Here is a 21,676-nt window from a genome sequence, read left to right as displayed (position 1 = left end):
CTAAATTGAAAATCATTCCATGTGATCCTCTGTGATTTTTGAATGAGTTGAAAAATGAACTTCCATTTCTCTTTCAAGTACTGTATCTTATACTGTGCTGTCCTTCATGAGCTGAAGCCATTTGTGTTGTTTCCTATTATGACTTGGTGGCTGAAAAATCCTTGTTTTGTGGTTTATGTTGCAGGTCCTGTAATAAGTCCTTAGTAATAAGTATTATAGTTAGAAATCCTAAATAATACACTAAATAAGCAAATGCTTTTCAGTAATTTCACTCCTTAATACCCTAGATAGCCTGAAGTGGTTTTACGGTGGAGATTTGCAGTTGTACAGTTAAAGCTAAAATAAGCTGGGTTTATGCTTGCTATGCTCAAAAAACTCTCTGTCAACCATAAAGTCTGTATGAAGTTCAAGCCTGGTGTCTCAGCAGCAGCGCAATTGGAGGTTCTAGCCTGTTTTAGTGGTCTGAATGGGAGTTAGATTGGATTCTGTGTGTAGCCAGAAGTTGTAATAGGGATTTCAGCTGTTACAGCTATTTATTTTTGTCTGATCAATAATGTGTCTGTAATGTGGCTAAATATAACCAAAAACTAGGGGAGGGCACATCAGTTCAGAATCTATTTTATAGCATTGTTCATATAGTGGGATGTGCTAACTTCTGTTGCCAGCATATTTCTTTACTTAATAGCTTTACTTGAAATGTATAAGCAGCTTTTTAATGATACTTTTCCCAGCAAAAAAACACCACGAAAACGAAAGCAACCAACCAAAATCCCCCCCAGTAACAGGTGTTTTTCCTAGGAAAGGCATAATTAAAGAATGGATGGTACATTTTAGGTTCTTCATTTAAGACATGATGTCAAGTTGTCTGTTCACATTGATACCTTATAGTTTCTACAACATGTATTTGCAAAGTGACTTCTGTGTTTTGTGCTTATATTTGGATATTTACATTTGAAAGACAAAAGCATTAAGCCAAACATTTCAGGAGAATCATGATGTTGATAAAAATAAGATTTTGAAATTATCATAGTTTTATTTATATTCTTATACTAAAAACCTGACGTAATTCCATTGAATGTTGCACAGGAAAACATGGTGGACCGTGGAAGGTTCAGCTAGGATAAACCTTGTGCTTGCCAGCCACTATTGCCCTGAAGTATGGGTGTACTGTAATGAAAGATTTCACATAACTTTATCTTTTAATGCCAGTGTTTTTGGAGAGCCATCAGGAGTAACATCGAGTACTGTAAGGAAAGTAAAACTTAAAATCTAACAGTAATACTTAAGTTTCAGAGTAGTGATAGCTGCATAATGTGTTGCATTTTGAAGCCATCTGTACCCCTCACCTGAGGAACGTAAGGGTAATTAGCAAGTAACTTTTTCTTGCTAAAGTGACAAAATAAGCTTGTTTTCCAGACATCTTAATCATTAATTCTGCCATCGGCTTCTTTATAGGGAAGATGATGATGACAGTGATTAATAATAATAATAAATTACCCAGTTCTCTGAATACAGCGCATCTTTGTGGAATCCTTCAAAGTTTTCCTTCATTCATGTCAGTAACAAATTTCACTAGTTCAGTCTTCCCTACACTGCAGTGCCTGATGCTGGGTCCTCAGCAAATCTATGCTGTTCTTAAAAGTTCTGGTGGACCTGTGACAAGACACGCATCAGTGAGGGATTTGGTCAGTGCTATTTTCATTTGCAGCTGAGCTGGAATTATGAAAATATATGGTCATCCCAGCTTTTGTTAAAGCAAACAAGCCAATGAAACAAAAAGAGCCTTTTCTCCCCCCCCCCCCCCTTCTTCCTAGACCAGTGAGCAGCACAGCTGCAGCAGCCTGCTCTCAGAGGTGGTGGGGAGAGGCTCCTGGGTGTTCTCCCAGATGCCTACTGAAGGCAACTTTCCCAGCTGCCATTTTTGGGAACGTGTTTTACACCCTGTCAGACCTGGCAGAAATCATTCTATGAATTCAAAAGTTATTGTGATGAGGGCCTAACGGATAAGTTTCATTTCCTTAGGAAACCAGGCTAAAAATAAGTAATTAGCTCTTCTGTATGCAGAGGAAATTTTTTTAAATGTTACTATCAAATTTGTTGCAAAATGAGAGGCAAAAAATGATTGTTTTAAAACTGTGACGTTTTAGCCAAATAGTGTGGGGAGCCTGTTGTTTAATTTTTCAGGTTTTTGGTTGTCAGTTCTTTCTACTCTTCTTTCTAGCACTCGGATATGCACAGAGATGGCATATTCCCGAGACCATCTCTTTTTGGTCTTAGAAATAGCCATTGTAGCTTAGAAGTCTTAAAACTTAATTATCTGTGTTACCAGAGCCCAGCCTTTGGGACCCCAAATCTGTCCAGTGTTTCAGACCAGTGTTCCCAATCGAGTATTTAATATAGAAGCAATTGTTATATTAGGCATTCCAAAATTTGTGGTGTTAATAGTCATGACAAGTATAGACTTATTGCTCATATTAACTGCTCAGTTGACTCTCAGTGAAATTAATGAACTTCATTCCATTCTGAATATTGGAGGGGAAGGAATTATTTTAAGCCAAGAAACCTACTTTTTCAAGGTCTGTCTCCAAGTATAGCTTGCTGTTAGACAGTTTTCCTCCTCTAGTTAAATTTTTTTTTTTTTTTTCTCTTGGAGTTAGCTGTAAGTGAAAGGGTGTGCAAACAACTGTAAAGTAATTTCAGGATGACATTTTCGGTGCCGTTTCAGTGCTGGGCAGTGTCAATGTTAAGGAAGAGGTTATTGCACGCTCCCCACCCCGTGCCAGGTACGTTTTTTCCAGTTTGAAGCAGTACTGTTTCTGTAGCCACAGCATAGGTAAAATAATGTTACAAAAAGGCAAGTCAGGCCTTCTGACTAGTAAATATGTAGCATCAAAGTAGTCTTCGGTTACTGGGTGGGGTTTTTTTTTACATTAATTGTAATGCAAGTCAGCACAGTGCGCCTGACCGCTGCTCTGAGTTGGGGGGGTGCATAGGATATTTTAAATAATGTTTCTAAAATCTGATTGTGTCATACTTGTGTAGGTGGGAGGAGGTCACAAAGAGGAATGGTGAGGGAAGGTCTTTAATACTGCAGTATCTACGTAGTTGTTCCTGGAGGCACATGGAAGGAATGAAGCTAGCTAAGATTTCACAGTTTGTAGGAGAACGCCTCTGTGGCAATTACACATTTCTTTGCTTCATCTGTCTGTAATCTTCCTCCCCATCATAGGTACTTGTAAGGTCCAGCTGTATTTGCCATCTTGTGTAGTTACTGTGGAGAGCAAATGATATGGGCCATGATTGGAATTTTATGTAAGTTCCATGATGTACTCTCACCTTCAGGGCCTGAGTGCTGATAGGAAACGTAATTTCAGTCGTGTTTAGAATAAAGGCAGGGTTTGATTTTTCCCAGCTTTTTTTTTTTTTTTTTTAATCCGAAGGGAAAACTTGGAGGGTTTGTAGCTTGTAGGAAATAGTAACATTTTAAAGCTTCTCTGAACCTGCTGAGTTGCTTCCTCTCTATCTCAGATGTCAGCACATCATTCTGTCAGTACAAGTTTCAAGAGTTAATAGAGAATTTTAAATAATACAATTCATTGAGTAGTATGATTAATTTTGTTGATCCAGTTTTCTACCTTGTGTTGGTGGAAGATGAAATGCAACAGTGGTATGAAGCATGATGCTCTTGTATGAGATCATTGTAGATCTGTATTGGAAAGCAGACAAGCAGGAGAGTGTACAACTCAGTGAGAAAGTTTAAAAACCCTATGCTTACAGCTGGATTTGATGTAGTATTGCAGTGAAATAGCAGATGCTGAAAATTATTATCACTCTGACTGCTCTTTAGTGCTGATTTTTCAAATGATGCTCTGCTCACTAATTTGATATTGTTAAGCAAGACTGTTACTAGAGCTCTCTTATTTCATCATTTTTAATTACTTTCGGCTTTGTAAATGAAAATAATCCTGACGATTCTGTAATTTATAAACCTGGTAATTGTATATTTTCATTAGCTTACTATTTTTCAAATCTTTATTCTACAAAAGATTGTTATTGCCGCCATTTATTCAAGAAATGGTCATATGACTCAGGAGGTTTATTTCTTTCATATAGGATCTGTTTGCAAATACTATGCATTTTGTACAAATGAGACATGAAGATTGCAGAACTTAATACATCATTTTCATATGGCAGAAAGTATTCACTGAATAAATCATTTGTAAGTAAACAGTAAAATTTGTTGAATAACTGTGAACAGCATTATTCATTTCATGTTTGGTATTATGGCTCCAGTTCCTTTCATATCTGTCTTCACAGGGAGAGCAGTGAAATAAGCAAACTATTTTAGGCAGATGAGCACAGTACTTAAGAATAAACAGAACTTTGAATTTTAAGGTGTGAGGTCATAAGTATGTTTTGGAGATTGCAGCCATTTTTTACTCTCTTCCAGATTTCTGTTTGCAGATATTCTAGCAAGATTGCTAGCTTAGTCTAACACGATGATTTGAAAGGATGAACTTTTAGATCAAAATGTATAGCAAATTGGGAGTAAAGTTTTGAAGTTATGCCAGGAGAATCTTTGACTGACAGATGAAGATTTTTCTTATGAATTTTTTCCCTGTTGTAGTGTTTTCCCAGACTGTGAAGAAGATTTTAGCTGTGTGAAGCAGATTTATCCTTTTATGTGCTCACTTATTCTGAATTGCTGCATTTAGAAACATTATGTAGAGTTGAATGCTGTTTGATAATAAATTGTCAAAAATTCTAAAGAATATAATCTTTTCCTAAGGCATGTATTTGCATGCAGTAGCTCCTTAATGAATATTTATGGTTTATAATGAAAACCTTTCTTTAACGTCATGCATGTCTACTAAGAATACTTAGTGTGGAGATTGAATTAGGAGAACTGCTTTATTTTCCATGAAGACATGACAAAAGTTTGAGTATGTCTGTTGAAGAGTGTTCTTCTTTAAGTTAGTTATTTGCTAATTAAGTTATTTTTCATGCTTGAACACGTAGAGCAGAAAGATGTGTAAGTCTATGTACTATTTCACAAAACCATGTTTGGTACCTTGAATTAACTCTCACTAAGTTAACCTGAGGGGAGAAACACAGAATCATTCCAGAACTTGACATGGGATTAAAAATTACGTAATTACATTTTATGTTATTACTGTGTGACTCTTGCACACATAGCCAAGAATCATGTAGAACCTACAGGTAATGTATGTGAAGAAATAGAAATCAAATTATGTGTATAAAGAATATACACAAACCAAACATTCACTTGGACAGTAGCATTATATATGTATGTAGGATCCTCTCATTTCAAATAAACCTCTTCCTTCAAGTACTCTTTATTGTGGTGATTTGTTCCTTCTGCAAGATACTAATATTACTGTATGATAATAATGTATAACTAAGCTGGTTATTTTTGTGTGGTAAAGGAGCAACTTCCCAATCTCACCTGATTCGGAAACTTACTTTGGCTCTATTTTAAGACCAAAGAACTGTGTTCCCCAGCAACTTACTTCTTTCCATCCTGTTTTAAAGAAAATATGTTATATTTCACATATTTTAATGTTTTCAGATTTTAATCAGCTGCTTCCAGTCATCATTCCCTGATGAGTTATACTTCAACAAAATTAATAATCCTAATTCTGTGTTTACAGCTGTGCCATCAGGAAATCAGTATATTCTTTTTAGGCAGATGCAAGTTTACAGTTTCCGTGCTGTAAACAGCTGGAAACAATTCTGCTTGCATCCTGAGATTACAGAAGACTGTGTTGGTACTATGCCCAAGCTAATACAGCCTGTTTCTTAGCAGCAAGGGTTCTGTGCTGTTCTAATTGTAGTTAAACAGCTTTCAGTTAGCCCAGGAGGCAGGCAGAGATGTATTGCATATGCCTTCAAAGAGGTTAATGGTATTTGCATTTAAATACATGGCAATTCCGCCCTTCCATACCCATCTATGAACCTCGGTGTACTTTGACTCTGAATTTTGAAAGAAGACATAAAGATAAGGAGGGATACTTTTCAATTAGGCTTTAGAGTAATGGCTAGAAAACATATTCCACTAAACGGATTCTTACTTTGTGAATTTGCAATGTTACGTGCAGCACAGAACAGTACATACAGGACGGTGTGTAACTGGTGTTTGCCTAGAACCTTCAGTCAGAGCTGTCCCTTCTGAAGTTTGGCAATAAACCTATTTCTCCTTCAGTTTTGCTAGTACCGTCACTGCCTTTCTCCATGATGCCTTATGCGCAGTCCAAGCTGTTCAAGGTTATAATATACCTATTGTAAATAAAACCAGGAAAACCCCCTCTCTCTTGCCTTATTGATTTTCTTCTAAATAAAGAACATGTTCTTGAAGTCTAAATGTGCCTGACCGTTTGGAACTGGCGATGTTTTGATTTCAGAAAAAAGAAGAAATGTTAAACAAGTCAGTCTTGGTGAAGTTAAGCAACTATATATGCAAATAAAGTCATTCATCTAATTAAAATTCAGTCGGTTATTACAAACTGAATTAAAATGACAGTGAAGGAACAGCCTCAGGTGTATGACTGTGCATTTTAAAGTGGTACATTTAATGTTTGTGCAGAAGGTTTTTATATTTTGGAAAGTGATTAGCACCTTGGCTCTTCTGCTTTCAGGAGAGCTTTTTCTTTCTTTAACAGTGCATAAGATTTCAAGATTTTGTTTCAGCATTTGACCTACTTAGCAAAAAAGTTCTGATTAGTGCCATGTAATATACTCCCTCAGTTTTGGAAGTACCTTTGGGTAATGTGTTGTAGAGAAAAGTAATCTCATCTAGGAGCGTAAATGGACCCTATCACATTTTAAGATAGAGATTTCTTTTTTTTCTTTCGATTTCCTCTGCCTAATTTAGACCTCAGATGCAGCCCTGTTTAATGAATCCATGTTCAACTGTTGAGCTTAACTGATAGCTTAATTCTGCTTGCATATAAATTCTTCTGTTCCTTGGCTGATGAAAAAGAATCCCTCCCTTTGAAGTGAGGTGCCACAAACAAAGCCTAACAAGTTGTTTTGTAGGAAATTAAGCTTTTGGTTATTACTAATTTTCTGGGTCCTATAAAACACTTCCTCGTTAGCAGGGCCTAAATAACTGTGTCCCCAAAAGGTAAAGGAGACTGGTTACTATGGGTTATGCTTATGGTTTAGGAAAACCCATGGGCAAGCAGAATACAAGAGAATACAAGTCTTCCATCTAGACTGCAGTAGGAGCAGGATAGTTTGAAAAGGACTCCATTCTTCTCATTTCTTTCTTTACCTGCTTTCCTATGAAGTGAAGCATTTGTTAATGAGATAATAGGCATTCATCTGGAATTGTTGAGGGAGTTCCTAAATATTTCTCATTCCAAGTAATCTATAGCTGCAGGAAAGACAGTGCTTCCCTAAACATAAATTTCAGCAGCAAAAGTTGGCAGTTATTCCATTTCTTGCTGTGAATTTCAGGGCTGCCAAGAGGAGTAACTAATGTCTTTAAAAAAAAAAGGAAGAAAGAGGCAAAAAAGCTTCTGCACTGCTTCAGCTGGGACTTACAGACTGGCATTGGTGTGTGAGACCTGTCTGTTACCATAAGAATTTGGCTGCAGCGAGGATGGATAAATCCCAGCTGGTGGGTACATGATGTAAAGATTTGTGTGATAAAAGTCTTGATCGTGCCTTTTGTAATGAAAAGTAACCTTCACAGCTTTGTGGTTTTAGAAGCTTATGAAGCTAATTTTTAATGGTTTGGGATTCCGCCCAACCCCTTTCTGAATTCAGGTGCTGGACTTGCTTATAACAATATGATGTAAGTGTAGCAAGTGGTGAACATATTTAATACCAAAGCTAGACCGAAGGCTTGGCAAAATTGAGTAAGGCAAAGATAGCAAGGTGAAATCAAATGCTGTCTTCATAGTACAAGACTTCAGTCTTTGGCCTGTGTAGAGTAATGTTTTGCAATTTTCCCTGAATCATGAGTAACAGTTCTGAATGAATAAAACATGGTGGGTAGCCGTCTACTTTGTCCTCTGTTTTAAGCTGGTGTGTAACTTCGCTATTTCCCCTGAGCACTCACAGGTCTTGGGTTTGTGTCCTGGCTGAGGTCTGTTACTTTTCTTTGCAGCATCAGCTTAAATATTTTTTCTTATATATTCAGTGTGGCACCTACAAAATTCTTCCATAAATATTTTAATGATAAGAAATACCTTTTAAATGAGACATTACTTCTAGTTTGGAAAGTATTTTCCAGTGTTGCATGCAACAGATTTTTTTAAGTATTGAGTCAGAAAATTCAAGTTGGTTTATTTGTACTTACTATGTATTTTTGTGTGATGGAGAAACACTTTTAAAGGTTTCTTGATCATGCTCCCTATATGATGTTTCTAACAGTGCCATCTTTCAGGTTATTTAGAGATGGTTGATAGCAGTCATACCTATATATCTTTTGCATTTTTCCTTCGGAGTTACTTCATGCACTGCTGTGGATGGAGTCAGCTGGCAGATATGTAGAACATGTATTACCAGCCCTTGGTAGAACTTTCTTAATGACACTGAATGACTAGAAGCCTGGAAAGAAAGGGTTTTATGTTTGCCCTCTTTCTCCTTCATTCCTCTTCATGTATTAATGTAGATAAGGAGTGCAATTCTGGATTACAGTTATTCATACATCTTAATATGTGATATCTGTGTTTGACAAATACCTGTCTGCACTGTGTTTTATCTGCTCTGAAATCTCAGAACAGTATTACGAATTCCATCATTCACACCATAAACCCATTCCCTGCTTGGTAATGACAAATAATGGAATGCTCTTTACTAAATAGGGCCATTCTGTCATTTCACTTTGTCTTAATCATTTTTACCATGCTTAAAAATACCGTGGTTTCAAAAAACCCTTAAGTATAACTGCTTATGTTTGCTTCTCCAATCTAATTGCTTTTAATGTGAATTGATATTATAAGTGACTGTCGTTTGTTCATAAACTTGACAGTGAGCAACAAAAAATTTTACCTGATTTGGAGAAGTGAATGAGCATAATGTCAAAGCATTTAAAATAATATTAGTTGGTTCATATTGAACAATTTATTCGAGTTGTGTAATGCAAAATAAAGATTATTGTGGAAGAAGGTAAAGTTAGTATTCCTCTCTCAACACAGATGCCAACTTGGTGGTTATCTGTGAGACTTTATATAAAGGCAATGATCTGCTTATGTCTCTTAATTGCCAAATGAGATTTGAAGCATTTGATTTTAAGTGTATGCCTTTTAAGCATATGCTTTAAGTACTTTGAATGCATATCTTGTCATATTAATTTTTCAGATCATCATAATAGTGTAGTTGTATAAATGTGTAATGCAGAAAGAAGTGTTACTTTAGAAGCAGGAACACCATTCATTGTAGATGCAAATTTTTATTGCATTAATGTTTTGGTCTGGCTTACTGATTGTAGCCGTAGCATATGCCAACAGCAGCAGTTCCTGTATCAAGTGGCTGTATTTCATTTTCTATGTGGACATTTCAGGTAGCTACAAAGTACTGATACAGGTAAATAAACAAATCATAAATTACAAAGGATCTGTGATTGATGATTGCACTTCAAGTCATGGACTCACACAGTGGAAAGGAAGAAATACACTATTGTAGTGTCCCACAGTAGAATATGTCGCAGACTCCCACAGTAATCAAATCTCTTGAATGGAGCGATCAGTTGCTTGTCTGAATGATGGGTCCTTGCAACAGCGTCTTCATCTTTGATTGCATGAGGTTCCCCAGACCCCAGTTTCACTGAATTCTTAAACCGCAGCTGACTGTGTGACCCCTCTGGCACATGTGATACATTGCCGCAGCATATCTTCAGCTGTGTACGAATCATCTCCTAAATAATCTTAACTACAAAGACTGTTATATTTGACCATTTCTGCATCTGGAAGAACAGTCTGCTAAGTATTCGCAAGTGTCTTATCTATGTACAATTTGGTTAATTCTGCTGCAGAAACTGCCTGAGTGTCTCTCTGGAATGGCCAGAGACTGCATTCAAGGTATTAATCAGCAAGTTGAAGCAGATGAATTTTTCAAGGCACAGCAGGACCTGACTGAGGGAATCATTCGAACCATCTAAAATACCCACATGGCAAGCTCCTTTAGCAGTTAGTCAAATATGTAATAATTTGCAACGAGAGTTGAGAGTAACTCCTTTCATCTCACCTCTGTATAGAACTACCTGGTGAGTTCCTGGGGAGCACCTAGGGAATTAATGACTTACGTGCATACAAGAGGCTGAGGCAGGGACAGATGACTGGAGGCAAGAGGGAGATACTGGGTTAGAAAAGCTAAAGCTTGCTTGAAGCTGAATCTGTCAAGGGCTTTTAAGAACAAGAGCAATGAAAAGGGCTTCTGCAGGCGTTTCAGCTGCGAAACAGAGACCATGGAAAATGTCAGCCCATTACTGAATGGCACAGGGGATCTGGTGACATGGAACATGGATAAGGCTAAGAAACTCAATACTTTCTTCACCTCTGGGTAAGATTAACTTTCAGGAATCCTAGGCCATGAAACCAGTAGGAAGACTGACCCTCACTAGAGGAAGATCAGGGAATATAACCTGGATGCATACTAATCTATGGGAGTTGATGGGATGCACCCATGACTTAAGGGAGCTAGCCAGTGTCAGTGTGGCTGCCCCACCCCTGAAGGGTTCAAGGCCAGGTTGCACAGGGCTTTGAGCAACCTGGTCTAGTGGAAAGTGTCCCTGCCTAAGAAATAACCACACGCTCCAATACTGGCTTGGGGATAACTGACTAGAAAGCAGCTTTGCAGAAAAGGGCCTGGGGGTCCTGGTGGACAAGTTGGAAAAGAAGCCAGCAATGTGCTGTTGCAGTAAGGGAGGCCAATAATCTCTTAGTCTGCATTAGGCAGTTTTCTATATGTGGCTCTTTTTTGGGAAGAGTTCGATATATCTTTATTTGAAAAATATTTAAATATCTACATAAGCAGATTTATTTTTTGTATAGCTGAGACAAGCATGCTGATCTGAATGTTGTTTTAGTTCCCTTAGCTGCCTTTTATTTATGTATATATTTGTATAAATTTAATGAAATACATAGCTATAGGCAGATTTTCTAAGAGCTTAAACATCTGACCACTTTCAGGGAAATAAAGCTTTTTGATTCAGTCAGTTTTATTTCTCATTTATCTTCCTCCCTCAAATATAATTCTCAGAAATTAATATGTAAGAATGGACAGGTTTAGCAGAAAACCAGTATTTGTTGGAAGTTGCAAAAACAGATTAGCTTTATTAAGTATGTCTTTCAAAATCTGTATTAGACAAGTTACAGTTCAGTAGCAAAATGCATGTCATTTTTTTGTACTATTATAGTGATATATTGGGAAAAAGCTCATCTAAAATGCAGTTTTTATAGCTCAAGGTCAAATCCTGCTTCCTTGGACCTTATGGTGTGTAGTACAGATTCTGCCTTTCTACAGTTATTGAAAATGAAAACACTGTTGGGCATGTACTGCTTTCACACTGGGGTTCTCAGAGTGCCTATTTCACATGGACAACCTAAGCCTTGTTTTGGCTGTTGTAACATCCTTCTTCCACCCCTCTCCTCACCCCCCCCCCCCCCCCCAAATGAAAGAAAAGTAGCACTACAACCCACACCTAGCGCAGAGATTTTATGGAACAGCACATGTGGAGTTATACACCATTAGATGTATTTCTGAAGAAGGGTAGTGCCTAAGATCAGATATACTCCTGAACATAAGTTTTATCAATCCAGAAGCTTTTTTCTATAGTGCAATTAAAGAGAGAATTTCTTCTCAATAGTGTTTCTTAAAGCCAAACCTGGGACTCCAGCCTTTTGTTGGCAGATATTTCTTTAACCTTCAGGTGCTTTCACAGGAACTTGTTAGAGACTCCGAGTATGTAACTATAGCAGGAAAATACAGGGAAAATGGAAAAAAAAAAAAAAAAGCTTTTAAAAGATGAAAGATGACAATTATATAGGAAATCTCATATTGTATGAAATGGCTGGGAACCCTCTTTGTGGAGGTTCAGGGAATGACATTTATATCTACCTTCCCCTGCCCCTCTTGAAACATGGTAGAAGCTTTTGCGAAGTCCAGACTTGAAGGAATGGCTGAGGATTTCTTTTACAAAGGGAAAAAGCTGCTCTTCAAGTACTTTTTCAAGCTCTGGATTAGTTCCTGAGGGTAAGTCAGATACGGTATACAGATGGAAAAGTGTTTCAAGAGGATCCGATACAGGACTTTTGTACAATTCTAAGATACATGAAATGAACTGGGGAAGTCTTGAGACTCCTTTAAATTGCATGCTGTAACTCCCAACCCTGTGGTATTGTGCAGAAGTAGAAAAGTTCCAGCTGGACCCCAAGGTCCACACAGTGCCTGTGTTAGGTAAACTGGGCAGGCTCTGAGGCAGGGGCCAGGTCCAACCAGCAATTCACAAGGCAGTGTCATGGTGATGAGGTGCATCCTAGTTTTAGGGCTTTTGTTTTTCTGTTCCATAATGGATAGTATTTCCCAGTTCAGAAATAACGTGTTATTTGGAGAAGCAATAGTCTAGGCTGAGTGAAATTTTAGGCAAAAGACTGGTAGGTGAAGACATAGTCTGTTAATTAGACATCCTAACAGAACGTCCATGGGGAACATAAGCAATACCAGACAGTTTGTTAGAGGTGTTTAGGTTTGAGAGCTGGACTGGCAGAGCTACTGGTTAGGCATGGATATTGGCATGCACTGGAGAGCAGTGTGGCGAAGGTGATGTTAGGGGAACTTACCCACAAAACTAGGGGAAGACTGGTCTGCAAAGGAAGGTCGTGACTCCACTCAGTATCTGCAGTGTAGACGATTCTGTCATACTGGAGGAATGCTGAAAAGGTTAAGCGTGTTACAAAGTGATTTCCTTTAGTGTTTTAGGGAGCTCACTGAAGAACTGAATAACTTTGTGTTCGAAGGAGGCTGCATAAACTGTTCCATAAACTGAGTTGAGAACCTTAATCATTTAATCCCTGAATTGGGGGGGAAAGAGGGAGGGAATAAATGTTAAAAGATTTTTGTTAAATGAGTAACATTCATCCCTGATAAAATGATTATAAGTAATTAAATTTTTTTGCCAAATGAAAATGTCAAAGACAATACAAACCCAAAGTTTTGTAATTTCGGAGTGCTTAACTTTATAGCCTTAATATATTTTAAGGGTTTTATGTTTGTAAAATATGCTTATCAAAAGCATGAAAGTAGAGTCATGAAACAGTTTATTCCTGATTTTTGCTTTTTCCTGGTGATTAGCTCTTGAAAATCTTAATGAATAGATTTTTTTTTTTTTTGTTATCTGTGGCTTTTTGTTTGGTTTGTGGTTTGTTTGTGTTGCTTTTTGTGTGTGTTGAGTGTGTTTCATTGTTTCCTTTCTGTTGTTGTGCTTGTTTTGTTTGGTTTTTCTTTTTTGCTAAGGAGATGCAGATATATAGAGGAGATATAAATGAAGAGAGGAAGCCTGCCTAGTGGTATAATAGTTTCCCTGGAGCACTATTGTAATTTTTATTATCTAAGTTATATATGGTAAACTCTAGCTTTAGGCAAAACCTAGAAAATCAGTTTTCACTGTCTATGTATTTTACTACTTGCATTAGACTTTTGCTTGAACACTTTTATCACAAATATAGCAAAATCCTTCAAACTCTCCTGAAAACATTTTGTCTCTTTGACAGCTTATTCTAAGTAGCTCATGGAGTTGGGCTTAATTTTAAGATCATTTCCACAATTAAATATTTTGACAAATTACTACCATCTTTTTTTTTCTGCTGGCAGTATTTTGACAGATGGGAGAAATGTTTCAATCTCAGGAAAGTATTTTAAGGTAATAAAATAATTGAAAAGACGTAGGTGTAGTATCTTTAAAAATACCTCATTTAGATTTGTCTAATACTGGAATGAACTGGGGCTAGGACTCAATGTGCTCACTGTATTGTGGGCATATTTCATTTATTCCGGATAATTTGAAAAGAGAGATTGAAAATACCGTACTCTGAAGGGATGGTCTTGGAGACTTCTCAGATTAAGAAAGCTTCTGATTTATTTTTTTGTGACTGGTACTTAGAAGCGTGTACAATATAACCTCTGTAACAAGATTAGGGGAAAAACGTACTGTGGGGTGCTTAAACTCTTGCTTTATCATTGCTTGAAGCAAAGCTCACTGTGTTTGTGGCATTTTGCTAGTGGCTGTGAACATTAGATATCTTTTCTCAGGTGGTAGCTGTATTAAACCACCCAGTGATAAGAAGGTCTGAAGAGGCAAGAAGCCTATGTCTGTTTGCGGAACTGCTGTTGCTGTCAGAGTGGGCTTCCTGCTTGTGGAAGCTAGATAGTATAAGACTCTGCTAAACAAGTACCTCTGTCCAGGGGCCCCATTGTTGTATTGTTACTGCTTCACATCTTGCTTTGCAAGGCTCTAAAATAAGCCTTTTTAAATGGCCAGTTCCACCTGTGAGCTGGTGAAGAGAAGAAATCTCACCTAAGCAGTATTGGTACAGAAGGTAATGAAATGCAGTCGTATCTTTTTCAAGAATAAATATTTCTTAATTTATTTTAAATCTGATGCAGAATCAGTGTGAATTAGGGTTACTAGGGGGCTTTTCACTGGCTCTAATGAGCAATGTAGGAGCTGAAATGGGATAACCAGCCTTCCAGAGGTCATTCTTTCCCTGGGTTAGGAGTGCAAAGCTAAATGAGATATTGCATAAGAGTCCTTAGATGTTCAGGTTATCACATTACCACTTCTTCAAACATCAACCTACTCTGTAATCTTCAGCAATGTAGGTTTCTTACATCTGGTTTGTACTCTCTGTTCTTCTTCCTGAACTAAAAGACTGTTTTTTATATATAATATATATATAAAGTCACCCAAACTAAGCAGATTGCTTTTCTCTATGAACTCTTTTCTTTTTTTTTCTTTTTTTCCCTTTCCCTGTTTGATCGTGTTCTGTGTCTTTAGGCAGACTTCAGCATTTTCTCAATTTAACAAATGGCTGAGGCCTGCTCTAAAAGTTGTAAGGAGCCAGGCAAAGCTAAAATAGGTCTGCCACCAGTTCCTTAATCTGTTCTTCAGCAACTCTTCTTCCAAAGCTTTTCTGTAGCATTTTGACTTGGAGCTGTGAGTGGGTGTCTGAGGTAGTATCATTCAAGTACTGTGGTTTTAGATGGAAATTTTTAGGCATGCTGTGTCTGACGTTGCAATGGGCAGTATAACAAAGTGGCATCACTATGGTGTTTTTGAAATGGAGACAGTGTTTTTGTCTTTGTAATACAGTTTCTTTTTAAGTTCTTCCTTTAGTGAGTGGCTGGTGTCTTTCAGCAAGCTGGCCAGCAGTTTTCTGGGCACTTGTATTTCTCTCTGCTCCGTGACTATGCCACATAGCACCACTCTGAACTTCATACAGTATTCACAAATGCTGTGTTAAATCCATGGATTGGGTGAATGGTTCACTAAACCCCAGGAAAAGAGGCCTGACTGGGACAGTCCAGAGGAAGCATTTTTGAAGGGCAGATTTGAAAGCTGGGGAAGAAGATGGAGCTGGGCCTTGGCCTGGCTGAGGGTTGGCCTTGGGGGTAGGAGGGGTGTCAAGGTCAGGATTGGCCCCATTGAGAGGCAGGGAGCCCTGAGGAAAGGGCAGTCATGGAGAGCAGCTGCTGCAGTTCCTCACAGGTCAGGTGCCTTCCCAATTTCTTCTGAGCTTCCTGTTCCAGAGCTACAATAGGAGTAAGCAGCCTGATTCTACCCCAGGTCTAATGTGCAAATTGTATTCGTACTTTGTCATTAGACTGAATATTCTGGTAAAGCTTGTTCCTGTGGCCGAACTGCAAGTGTAAATATGCAGACTTAAAATGTTAATGCCACTTAAATTTCATCTCTGTGCAGTGACACCTCAGTGTGTATAGAATCAGATTAAGGAGAGAAATAAATCATTCATGCACTTCTGACTAGAATAGATGGACTAACTGCTTTTTATGGGATTAGCTGCTGGTACTTTTAACTATAAACAAGAAGATAAGACCTTCTATAATTCACTTTCCTGAATAATCTAAAGAATGAGAAAACCAGACTTTTTTCCTGTTCGTTTGGGTTTTATTTGTTCTCAGTGGTGCCTTGCTCTGGTGCAGTTCATTTACTGCAGTGAAGTTAACTCATGCCAGGACACGGGTGAGCTTGATTGGTGTTGGATCCTTGCTCTGTCCTCTTGAGTCTCCCTTATTTTGTAAGACAGTAATTCTCTTCATGTGGCTGTCCTTCTGCTCTCAAGTGAGGCACCCTGATACCCTTCTTGGATATAGAGACCATGCAAATATGCTCCAGCAAGTGAATAATTTAGTAGATATTCGATGACATTCAAAGACAAATTTATACTCTTTTGGTCTTCCATTTAAGATTGAAGTCTCTAGTGATTATGATAGTTTAAGAAAGATGTAGCAAAACAATTTGCACTTGAACTTGTGGAACAAAGACAGTAACAGCATATTATCTGTGATGACAACAGTGAATATGCTGTGCAGTACTCAGATATGTCTGTATGTTTAGCTTCAGTGTTACTTAAAGCTCTTCCTCGAAGTATCTTATGTGTCAGAAAATCAGCTAGTTATGGTGACTTTTCAGATGCACAGACTTTTTCACTTTTATACTGGTATATCCAGTGCTGCTTTTTCAGAGCAAGAACTTTGTTACTACATGAAGAAACCTCTCTGCCTATCAGCTTGTAAAGTATTTGGAGTTACAAGGATGATATGAATTTTTCCCCTTCCAGATCCCAGTCTTATATTGACTCCCTCTGTGTTACAGAGGGAGAGAGAGACTGACCTGGAGTGTCTGGGACTAGTGACTGTTTCTCCTTATAATTTCTCTGAATCTGGTGTCTGTTTTACTATCAACCTTCATGACCCAAATATTTAAAATTAAGAAGCTATTGGAAAATTTTGGATACTTTTGGTGGTGGTCTGATTCTGCAAGGAATGATGAAACAATACAATGTCCCTCTGAATAAATTTGGGTTGTAGGTGTTGGAGATGATATTGCAAGTTGTTGTGGACACATACATAGACCAGATAGAAAAAAAAAAAAAGCCTTTTTTGCTCTTCACAAAGGTGCCACAATAGAAGTCGTGTTAGTTTCTCTATGTATTCACACTGCTTCTAATATTAGAGCTGTCTGTAAGCAATCAGCTTGTGTAGGAAAAGACAGATTGGAATATTATCTTTGAGTAAATTCTTTGTGCCCTGAAGGGGTACTTTGCCACCTCCTAATTCTGAACTCAAGAGTCCTTTGAATCTTAGTTCTAATAGTTACTGTGTTCTTGAACTTGCTCTGTTCTTTCTTCGAGTCACCTGCTATGGTAAGACACAAGACAATGGCTGAAAATCTTTTTTCTATGTCCTATCTAAACAGACAAGTTTTGTCAGCTTTTGCTGAAGACTGTGGCGTGCTTTGAGACTTGTAATCTGACAAACTCCATTTGTGCTGTACTGTATTGAAGAAGCTATGTTGCTCAAGAAAATATTGTACTATATTGTGAAATATTGCTAAATATTGTACTATATTGTGAAAGAAAATGTTGTACCATATTGCTAAAGAAAAAAAAAGAATCACATTTTGGGTGGGTTTGATTTTTTTTAGTTTTTTTGTTGTTGTTGTTGTTGTTTGTTTGTTTTTTGTTTTCTTTTAGCAGAACGCAGACTAGAATTTTCTTAGCTTTATTCTCTGGATTCAGAAATCGTAATTCATAAGCATTCAGTGTTGCCAAAAGAAAGACTGAAAGTGTCTCTACCTATAATGGGTACTGTAGAAATACGTTGGAATTATGAGTGTACATGATAATAGGAAAAAAGTGGATTATGAGTTTTTTGGAGGGAGATAGGAGATGATAGTGAGATCTGTTAACTAAGAGTAGCATATTAGAATAGAAAACCAAAGTCAGCTTAGTAAATAAAAGACTGGGAAAACACCGTGGTGTGCTGCTTTTCTTCTATCACATTTCTGTTGTTTAGCAAGGTATTTAGTTTTGGACTGGACTGTACTTTGTTTCCTTCAGCAGTATTTTCAATATTTTATTAAAAGGTACAATTCAACATAAATGTACTGTGTATGTATACTTCAGTATATGCATGATGAAGCTACATCAAGTTTCTGTCTTAATTTCTGCATTAAGCAGGAACAGTTCACCATAACTTACAGCATTGACTAACCTCAGAAGACTGAAAAAACCCCTTCAAACGAAACCAATCCTGTGACTTTCAGCTCTCAAATTTTCAACTTTCTTAAAGAGACTTTTTTTTTTTCCTGAGAACCAGGCCTTTAACTGCTTGAAACTTCATCCAGCTTAAAATAACTTGGTAAAATTAATCATCTACAGGCTGTGACAGCTTTAGACTAGTAACCCATACAGCATTTTTTTTCATTATTATATCAAAATGCACTGCTTTTAGTACAAAGATCCTATGCACTCACATGAAATCTAAAATAAAAAGGCAGTTCCTGTGACCTTCTAATTCATTAATAGAATTTTTCATTTAAAATTATTTTGAATTTAAATTCTAGGGTTAAGGACTAGGCAAAAAAAAAAATTAAAAAAATAACAAAATATTATGTTGAATTTGGAGCAGTAAGAGAAAAAAAAATATTCTGACAATTCAACATACAGAAAAAAAGGCAAATTTATTGGTAAAAGGAAACGTTTTCAAGCTTTGCTTTAAAGATTCTTCTAATAATAAGAATATAAAAAGTAGTGAATTTTGTAACATAACCTAAACATTTGAAATAATAAGAGGAGAGAAAATTAAACTGTACCATATGTTTCTTATATTTGCTTGGATCTTTGCTTCTAATATCAGTGTAGCCCTTACATAAAGGCAAACTCTGGAGACTGGCAATTGCTTGATTTTGTCGTTTTATCTGACTGGTGGGGAAGATTTGTCAAGCAGAATGAACACAACCGGGTTTTGTGCAGCTACGTTAAACCTCGGTTGCTGAGAATTGCAAAACCATTTTTCACTAGCTGAGGAGAAGCAGTGTGGTCATAGGAGCAGCAGCAGAAGTAGATGTGTGAAAAGTTACTTCTGTGTTTATTAAAATTGTACCCAGATGTACTGGCCATACTTAGGGAAGTTATGCCTTGCTTGTGTTTTCGTTTTTAGTTTTACATGGTTTTCAGGTTGGTTGCTAAAGCTTTAGCTTAGTTCACTCTTGGAAAGTAGTTTGTATCACAGCTCCCTGATATTTATTTTCTAATAAATAATTAATTCTAAATTATTTTTGAATTAATTCTAATTATTTTAGAATTCAAACCTTTTACACTTTGTCGCTTTAAGTCTGTTTTCAGAAATTTGGTTTATCCATGCAATTTTTACATGAACAGAAATAGGCATTTGTGTGTCTGTGCGAGGATCTCAGTACTGCATTTTTTGAAAGACTGGGGAAAGCTTTTCTGTCCTAATTATTACAATACCAGTGGCTAAGCAGTATATTCAGAGTCTGCAGTCTAGCTTACCCTGCTGTGACATGCACATATGTCTGACTACCTAGAAACTGTCAGTTCCTTTCTGTCATTAAACACTTGGGAATTTTCTCCTGAGTATTTGACAAAATCTTTCTGGCCTGAGTCTTCCCCATGTTCCGTTAGCTTTCCAGTAAATGCATGACTGAAATCAGTATGAGCTTTTCACTTGCCTCCTTGGCCAAGCATGACTGCAGAAATAGCCATAGTTAAGTAGGCGGGTTGGCATGTTAAACGTTTGCTTCAAGAATGTTTTGCAGTCCATGTGAGGTGAGCTAAGAGTAATTTACTATAATATTGTAATACCAAAGTATAATACAGCTTATCTGTGAAAGTTTACTTTCATCTATCTCTACTCCTCCCCACCCCAAGGCTTCATCTGGGTGTTTAAATAAAGTGTGCATGAGAAGGTGATTGCACAAAATTTAGTCTTCAGTTATCTGGATATCTGTTGTAATATTAGATTAACTGGTTGTTTTGTATGGAGCTACTGTATACAAAACAATCAGATTTTATAGTCTTGATCTCATTTTGTAAAGTTGTATCTCCTGAGAGCCAGGTAGGTGTTATAAATATTGTTTTCTTCATTTTTTTTTCTTTCTTTTTTTTTAAACTTGTTTCCAACAAAGGTTTATTTGGGGTTAAGAACCAAAATTCTTTTGACAAAGTGGATTGTTGTTTCCCTGTCCTCAAAACAGAGAACCTCTGTCAATGTGGAAATCCTACCAAGAGTTTCCCTAGTACAAAGACAAAAAAGAACAAATCCTATGTGAGGAAAAATTTGTCAATAAAACTGGAATACACCAAAGCATGGAAAAAAAAAAATTACAAAATATGCATGCACTAGGAAATACAAAGGGAGGGAGTTGTACAATACTAATTTAAAAGTTTGTCTTCAGCTGTGACGAGCCAGAAAATGTATTTGGTACTGAAAGCTTTTTCTTCATATATGTCATGCTGCCAAATTGCATGAAGTGACCTGCTCCTTAAAGAATCAGATACATTCCATTAGCCGGTCTCAGTGGGATTGTCTGGTAGTGAGTTTCATTATTTACAGCACTCCCTTTCTTATGTTTGTTATGCTAAACTGTTGCCGTTACATAACTTTGTACTATGTTTTTCATACCCTCAACATTAGGTTACATTTAAAACACCTCTACAAAGGTGTTGCTAGTGAGAAGTCTGTTTGCCAAGGGTGTGGGAATTGTATTTAAAATTTCAGAGTTGGCAAACTTGCTTGCCACATTTGAAGTCTTGAATATACTGTGTTGAAAGTCAGAGTTATTAACTCAGGCTTGGCATCACACCAACATAGTTCAGAAGCAAAGCAAGAAGGAGGTTTGTCCATATTATGCCCTGTGAATGTAGCCTAGTATTGTAATGGAAATGGTTGAATGTTTGTAATATTTAATTATACACTCTAAATGTGCAAACTGCAGTCGTATCTGAGTTATTTGCATCACATTTCTTTCATCTTTCCTTCTTTTTATCCGTATGTGCAACAAAATGACTAATGAAAGCACAGTCATCTTCTGCTTTGCCTTATATACGGAGCTAGATCAAAGGCTATGAAAAACATAAGCAAAATTTAGCTTTGCACCCTCATAGTTGAGGGAGAGTAAGCATTTTATGTAGTTTTTGTTTCAGTGGTAGAAAATGTCAGGGCTCTTAGCTCATTGCGCTTTCCAGGATCTGACTGCCTGGGCTCCATGCCGGTATTGATAATGCAGTTGTCCAGTCATGAGAAGTGTTGCTGAATCTGGAACTGTCACTAAGATGTAGGAGGTAGGTGAGGTTGGTTGCTTGGTTGGTTCTCAGAGAGTCTTTCTGGGCATCTTTCCTCTTCATTAATGCCCATTCCTTTCTGTTGCAGCTTTGGCTTGAGATCAGCATGAAGCAGCTTCCCAGAGTGCAGAAGGCCAAGAATTAAGGGGACCAAATAATTTAAATCAGAGCAACAAAATGGTTTTGGCATTTTAGTCAGTGGGACTTACTTGCCATGTGTATTCAGTCTCAGTTCCTGTGGTATTGATGAAACACTTAAAGATTGTGAGGCGTGAAGGTAATTCAGAAAGGGGTAGCATATAATAACAGATAAACAATCTGTA

The 21,676-nt window shown here is 37.3% G+C and overlaps 1 protein-coding gene across 1 annotated transcript in view; it reads left to right on the top strand.

The window, feature by feature from the left end:
- Nucleotides 1-21,676, top strand: part of HDAC9 (histone deacetylase 9) — a 385,460-nt gene that overhangs the window by 41 nt on the left and 363,743 nt on the right. The window lies entirely within an intron of this gene.

This window comes from Pezoporus flaviventris, unplaced genomic scaffold (assembly GCF_033815535.1).
Source record: "Pezoporus flaviventris isolate CSIRO_AGI_PZ_B2104156 unplaced genomic scaffold, CSIRO_AGI_Pfla_v1 ptg000055l, whole genome shotgun sequence".
In the NCBI taxonomy this organism is placed as follows: Eukaryota; Metazoa; Chordata; class Aves; order Psittaciformes; family Psittacidae; genus Pezoporus; species Pezoporus flaviventris.
Note: the sequence above shows the minus strand (reverse complement) of the source record. Positions and strands in the feature narration are given on the sequence as shown.